Raw genomic sequence first — 7,757 nt, 5'->3', positions numbered from 1 at the left:
CTCCTTGACAAAATAGACTATGATTTTATTTAGGGCTCCAAATACTTTCTTGACTCAGTCAAGTGCACTCATTCATGTGCATGTTGAAGACTAAAAGCAAATGAAGCACTGAATATTTTTTTTGTTTATTTATTGTCCATTTGTGCTTTTTCTTTAGAGAAAAAAACTGTTGAATATCTTCATCCACTTATTGATCAGGTGATTTGGGGGATTTGGATGTTCAGCTTTGGGGTTCTTTATAGATTATAGACGCTAACCTCCCGCCAGATGTATAGCTGCCAACATCTCTTTTGTGTAATCTGTCCCCTCCCCACTCTGTTCATTATTTCCTCTACTTTGCTGCAGCGTCTCAATTTCATACAATTCTGTCTTACAATTCTGGATATTATTTCCAGGGATATAGGAGTCCTTTCCTATGTCTATAGATTGAAGTATTTTACTTGTATTTTTTCTAACAGCTTTCAGAATTTGAGGTCATATATTAATGCCATAGATCCATTCTGAGATGACTTTTGTGTAGGGTGGGAGATAAGAATCTAGTTTCTTTCTTCTACAGGCAGATGCCCACTTTTCCCAGCACCCTTCATAGAATGCGCTGTCCTTTCATGTGTGGTTTTGAAACCATTATCAAAACCTAAATGGCTGTAGCTGTATTCATTTATTTTGTTCCCTATATTGTACTCCATTTGTCTAGGTGGCTGGTTTTGTTGTGGTGCTATGGTGTTTTGTTAGGATGACTCTAGTTTAGCTAGAAAGTAGGAGTGACGATGTCTCCAACATTGTTCTTTCTGCTCAACTATGTCATGGCTAAAGGAGATTCTTTTTTAATGAAACTCAGATCTGATTTTCTATTTCTGAAAAATATCATTAGAATTTTTAGAGGGATTTCACTGAATTGCTCATTCTTGTTATAATAACCATTTTTATAATATTAATTGTGAAATCACAATTTCACAATCCATGAGTCTTCCTTGATTTCATTCTTTGTTATGCTAAAGTTTTAATTGCAGAAGTGCCATTTATCTCTAAAAAATTAAAATTGTGACAATTTATTATTTACTTATTTATAGACCAGTATAAAGAGAGAGAGAGAGAGAGAGAGAGAGAGAGAGAAATTATTATAGCCTGGTTTCTCAAACGCTAAAATATTTTTCAACTGCAAATAATTTAAAAAATAGAAAAATTCTTTCTAAACTTGTGGATAGAAAAATAATAGTAATAATAACTTTTAAAAATATAAATATTCTGGAAGTCGTGCCTAGTAGTGCATGCCTGTGATTCACCTCTTGGCTAAGAAGAGGGACAGAGACGGCAGAACAGATGACAGTCTGAGACCATTCTTGCCTACATATTCAAATCTGTTTGTTTTATTTAGATTAGTCACTCTAAAATAATCATTAACCCAGGAAATTATTACATGAAATAGACTTAAAGTGTAACACATTTAACTGCAATTAATGTCTGCCCCAAGAGAGAAACAGGCACAGGGAACTGTCCTAGCAAGCTTTGACACCCTGAGATCTCCCTTGTTTACTGATGAGCCCTTCTCTGGCAAGAATAGTGAACAGTTTGCAATGACTTTCATGACTGTCATTCTTACAAGTCTAATTTGACCCTGAATTTTAAGGAGAAGAGGCAAAACTTGGCAGAGTCCTTTTGTCATTACTAGTCTAGTTCACACTGCAGAGGGGAAACATCTATTTCGTCATTTCAAAAGAGGTATATTTAAGGATATCTGTGCTCTTCTGCTCAGAAAAATACTGATTTTCCAGCTGCCTGTCGCACTGCTCAGAATCAACTAGAAAATGAATTCCAGAGTACATAATGTTTTCTTATTATACACTAATGTCCATATAAATACAAAAACACATCTCACAGTGATTTACAATCTTGGGACGTGAATAGACTTACAGTACCAAGCTCAAGTTAGCTAAGATATAAAGGAGAAGCTTCTTTTTAGTGATGTTCTTTTAAAAAACAAAAGCTCAGAATTCCTATTTGTATAATCAAAAAATAGCCTGAAGCAGAACCTCTATGGATTCTTGAGAACGTCCAGTTGTTAATGGCGGTCTCCCATTCTTTTACTTAGGTTCAGACACTGCGCTAGTTAATTTAATGCCAGCAATGTTCGCCACCTGGAAGAGGGAGAAAATGAGTTCTCCTCGGAGTGTCCCCGGGAAACTAGTAGTTGGCATCCCATACTCAATAGGAAGTGACACTTCATTTGGCAGACACTGATATGGGGACCAAAGAGAATGGAACTGTCCAGGTAACGTAAGATGCACAATTGAGCTAAGTCAGAGTGAAATGTGCTTGGTCACCGTGTCATAAGCAACCCAAGCCAGGGGCAGAGGTGGGGTCGGGACAAGGGGGATTTTGAGGAAACTAAGGGGATCTTGGTTTCGATGAGTTGCAATCTTTCTTTCTCTGAGGCTTCTTTTCTGTGAAGTGACTTTGACATATCTGACATCTTCATTTCAGAAACACAGCAAAAAACAAACTTTAAACACACACATTGTCACATAGATCTGCCTGGTACCTGTCATCTTGCCTGAATCTGGAAAACCCGGTTCAAGCAATGGTAGGATACCATTTTTGCCTCTCTCTTTTAATCAGTGTGTGCTAAAATCTGAAGCCTGAGTAAGTCACCAAAATTGAGAACAAAATTTAAAGAGTCATCCTTGGAGATTCACGTTTATGTTAATTAGCAAAGCTGATGTAGATAGTGGAGTCACCCTAGCCTTCTGTGGGGTCACCCTAGCCTTCTGTGGGGTCACTCTAGCCTTCTGTGGGGTCACCCGGGAAAAGTTCTTTGAAATGAGCTGTTCTGGTATAGAAGGTAGAGTTCTCAAGAACAACAAAATCCTGTGGTGGAGGAGAGAGAGAGAAGAAGGGAAGAAGAGAGGCAGAGATGGAATGGGGAAAGGGAGAAAGAGAGAGAGAGAGTTTATGGGATTATTAAATAGATTTGCACATTAAGGGTTGCATAGTCCAGAAAACCCATAGCTGCCCCATACGGAATGCTGTATGCCTCAGCAGTCCCAACCAGACACTGACAGCTCAGACTTGCTGTGCAAAGTCACTAAACTTTAGTCCACAGAGGGAGGCCAGAAGATCCAGAGCAGGAAGACATCAGAAGGTGACAGTACCAAGGACAAACACTTCCTCCAGAGAAGCTAAAGCAGTCCCATCCATGCTGGTTTTTCGGTTAATAGCTTTATATCAGAGCTACCCATTGGAAAATGCTACCCACTTTGAAAATGGGTCTTATCTTCTAATGTAATGGTCTCTAGAAATGTCTTCAAAGATGTAACCATGCCTTAAAAAAGTGTTTTTGCAAGGTGATTCTGAATTTTGCCAGGTTGAAATGCTTATTCATACATTCCACAGGGAGACTAGCTGCCCCTAAATCTCCTCAAGAGGCTAAGTCACTACAGCCTGGACTTCATCTTCAGGTAACCTGGTGACATGAACCAGGACTGGTCATTCTCCAATGACAGGGTTCTGGGAGAGAGGTGCCAGGAGATGAGAAAGATAAAGATAGAAGCTAAAGAAGATAAAAACTGGTGTCAAGACATCTTACACCAACACTATCTTATGCCAAGCAAGTTTATTAAGAAGTACAGCATTTTATATACTATTTGCAGAGTGCAGGGGCAACAGTCAAGGTCAATGGGGAGCTAGATCATACAGTGTTGACAAAGAGAACACAAGATACCTCAGACACCGATGTCTTAGGATGGATAACCACAGCTCAAAGGGAAGAGTCAGGGCATGGTTACATCTTTACTCCTTCCACTGGCTCCAGTCCTAGACTCGCCTTTCTAAGGCCACTCCTGGACAAGGACACAGAACTAAGGTTCCCTTTGTCCTTTCAGCAGGACCTCTGAGAAAATCTTGGATTAGTCTGGCTCCTCACAACCCAGATGCTACATGTTGCTATAAATGTAAGCAAAATAAGAGGACGATCTGCATAAAGCTCAGAAAATGAGAATAATTGTTCCTTAGAACTTATGTGGAGAGCTGGAATATAGAGGACGAGTCACTAGACACATGTATCTGGTGGCAGGTGTGATTCTCTGCATTCTGTTATAACCCACAAGAAAGCTCCTTCAAAAGCACTCAAGATCCCCATATGTTCACATTGCCTCACAGTTTCTTAGTGAACAACTGGGATGCCAAGGAAGTTTAATAATGGAAAGGCTTACCTTAGATGTGGTTTTCTAGTGATGAAAAATGCAAGTTCCCAAGAAATGTGAATGCAAGGATTTGCTTATTGTATAAATCATAAGGAAATGTATCCTCAGAAGCTCATCACTCTGAAGAGAACCGATACCCTCTAGTCGGTCTCTCAAAGCTTTAACCAAATATTTCACAGGTAACTTCATAGAAGGAATCATTGCTTGGGCTCATGGTTTTAGAGGATTGCAGTTCCCACCTACCCCCATTCGTATCAGTCACCTCTGCCTATGGTGGCAGAAGAAAGAAGGATATGCTTGTGCAAGAGTGAACCAGGAAGCACAGAGTGACCAGAGCCAGTACCATGGCATAGCCTTCAAAGATTCACCCTTACTGGCCTACTTCTGCCAAGTACGCCCCACCCCACCTCATAAAGACTTCACAGCTCTCCAAAATGGGATAACAGCTGGATAATAAGCATCCACAGCATGAGGCTGTGTGAAATATTCCAGATTTCAGCCATAACATTATGGCATTATAAATGCTAATATAAACTTTGGGCTTTCAGTGATAATGATGTGTCATTGTAGGTTCATCACTCGTAACAAATGCTGCTATCTCTGGTGGAGGATGCTGCTATCAGGGGATCTGCACATGTCAGTAGACAGGAGCTATATGGCAAGTTTCCTTTCTGTGTATTCATGTTTTGAACACAAATTTCTCTAAAACCTAAAAATCATTTTAGAAAGAGGAGCAGGAGAGAGTTCAAAGCATACCATTGAGATGAAGGGAGACCATGATACTATCCATCACAAGCAGCTCATTTATCCTCCTCTCCAAAGCCCAGCATCTTTCTTTATAAAAACATGGGTCCTAACATGTTAGTATTGTGGGTAGAGATGAAATCATTGGGGTAAACTATAGCACAGCATATAGTAACTCTGCCCAAAGTGAACTCCACGAATTAGACCTTAGATTAGGCAGTGTTCTCTAGGGAAACAAAAATCAAGGAACCACATAATACATTCACAGAAGTAGATTTACTAGAATGGTTTATGCTAAAGGAGATGCAGAGTCTAGCAACAGATATATACACATATATATACATATATACACACACACAAGCGTGCACGCGAACACACACACACACACACACAAGATAAGCTGAGAAACAGGCAGATTGCTGGCTTTCAGTCCCCACTGGAATCCTTTGCCAGCAAAGAATTACAGCAGCAGCAGCAGCAGCCACAGATAAATGCACTGACCAACAAGAAGTGAAAGTAGTCAGGGAAGCAAAATTGCTTTTGTTTTTCAGACCTCTTTACTTGTAGACCAGAATATGCCACCCTCTCTTGAAGGTTTTGGAGAGGGTCTTCACTACAGGTAATTCTTTTTAGAAATGCTCCCTACTGGTCCACTTGGAGGCATGCCTCTTAGTTGTTTCCAGATTGTATCAAGTTGATAATCAAGATTAGCAATCACAGGATAGTTTCAGACATTGCTTTTCATGCCAAAAAGTAAAAGTTTCAATCCAAGTACTCAACCTCAGTGATGTACATATAGATAAGTCCAAGAGAGAGAACACCACAAGAACAAAGTGTAGGAAAGACACAGCATTCCTAAGCAGTAAGTCGTTATGCTTAAAAAAAAAAAATAGTAAAGTGCAATGGCTCAATCAAGCTTTCTTAACTAAACAATTAATGCAAACTTAATTACTTTGAATCTGAACTTAAACCATATTCTTGACTAAAAGTCTGAGATTCCCTGTCATTAATAAAAGTTATTATAATATAATTTATTCTTGCAGCAAATATCCAGATAGGGAATCAATCAAACAAACAAAACAGAATTGCAGATGGTAGTGAGCTACCATGTGGTGCTCAGAAGTGAACCCAGGTCCTCTCCACCAGTAAGCCATCTCTGCAGCACTGCGACATAACTTCTGTTATTCTTCTGTTTTAAAATCCATCAGTTCAACATCTTTGAATAGAGTGTTTAATCCAAGCTAGTGTTTAATGAAGTGTGTGCTTTTTTTTTTCTAGTTTGATTTTGGCTCTCTCTCACTCGCTCACTGGCTCACTCGCTCTCTCTTTCTTTTATATTCTTCTTGTAAGTGATTAGTGTGGTGTGTTTTGATTCCTTGCTTAAGATTTTTGCTTGTATGTTATAAGTTTTTCACTATGATTAACAAAAAAAAGTCCTAGTGCTCACTTCGGCAGCACATATACTAAAATTGGAACGATACAGAGAAGATTAGCATGGCCCCTGTGCAAGCATGACACACGAATTCGTGAAGCCTTCCATTTTTTGGATTGCACATCTGGAATGAACATCTGGGTCACTCATCTGGAAAATGCACATCTGGAATACATCTGGAGTGAACATCTGGAAGTGCGCATCTGGAATACATCTGGAGCACATCTGGAGATGCGCATCTGGAACACATCTGGCAAGAGCACATCTGGAATACATCTGGCAAGTGCGCATCTGGAGCACATCTGGAGGTGCGCATCTGGAAAACATCTGGCAGGAGCACATCTGGAAAGTGCGCATCTGGAATACATCTGGCGCGAGCATCTGGATCACACATCTGGAATGAGCATCTGGATCGCACATCTGTGAATGACCATCTGGAATGAACATCTGGACACTATCTTGACCATTTGAGATCTTTCTGTTTTAATTTTCAGATGTGTGACCGAGATATGTGATCCAGATGTTCATTCCAGATAAAGAATTGTTCAACACCCTTAGCCATCAGGGAAATAAAAATCAAAATAATTCTGAGATACCATCTTAAACCAGTCAGAATGGCTAAGATCAAGAACACTAATGACAGCCTATGTTGGACAGGATGTAGACTAAGGGGAACACTCCTCCACTGCTGGGGGGAGTGCAAAATTGTACAGCCACATTGGAAATAGGTACAGTGGTTTCTCAGAAAAGTGGGAATCAGTCTATCTCAAGTCACAGTTATACCAATCTTGGACATATACCCAAAGAATGTTCAATCACTGCCGCAGGACACTTGCTCAACTGTGTTCATAGCAACAGTACCCAGAACCTGAAAACAACCTAGGTGCCCCTCAACCATAGAATGGATAAAGAAAATGTGGTACATTTACACGATGGAATATTACTTAGCAGTAAAAAACAATGACATCATAAAGTTTGTAGGCAAATGAATGTAACTAGAAAAGATCATCCTGAGTGAGGTAACCCAGATCCAGAAAGAAAAACATGGTATGTACTCACTCTTTAGTGAGTAATAGATAACCAGTCTATAATCCACAGACCCAGAAAAGCTAGATAACAAGGAGGGCCCAAAGACTGATGCGTGGATATCCCTGGGAAGGGGAAATAGAAGCAATCTCCTGGATAAAGTAGGGGTGGGGTGGAGGGGTGGGGGAATGCTAACCAGCATTTTCTCATTACTCTAAATAATTGGTAATAATAACTTTCAAGAGCTAGAAATTTGCATTACATTTGTAAATGACTTGCACAGGTACCATACCTTGAACAAGATCAGAAACATATGTATAGTATGTTTTAACAAAATTAATCTCAAATTCATATCG

General features: G+C 39.7%; 1 non-coding gene across 1 annotated transcript; it reads left to right on the top strand.

The window, feature by feature from the left end:
* The first annotated feature begins 6,382 nt into the window (after positions 1–6,382).
* LOC126498949 (U6 spliceosomal RNA) lies at positions 6,383–6,489 on the top strand. The gene has a single exon (XR_007590927.1). It is a non-coding gene; the product is annotated as a U6 spliceosomal RNA (small nuclear RNA).
* Positions 6,490–7,757: the final 1,268 nt, after the last annotated feature.

Source organism: Alexandromys fortis, unplaced genomic scaffold, assembly GCF_014885135.2.
Source record: "Alexandromys fortis isolate MF-2015 unplaced genomic scaffold, M_Fortis_MF-2015_v1.1 scaffold_3, whole genome shotgun sequence".
Classification (NCBI taxonomy): domain Eukaryota; kingdom Metazoa; phylum Chordata; class Mammalia; order Rodentia; family Cricetidae; genus Alexandromys; species Alexandromys fortis.
This window is presented reverse-complemented; position numbering and strand designations above follow the sequence as displayed.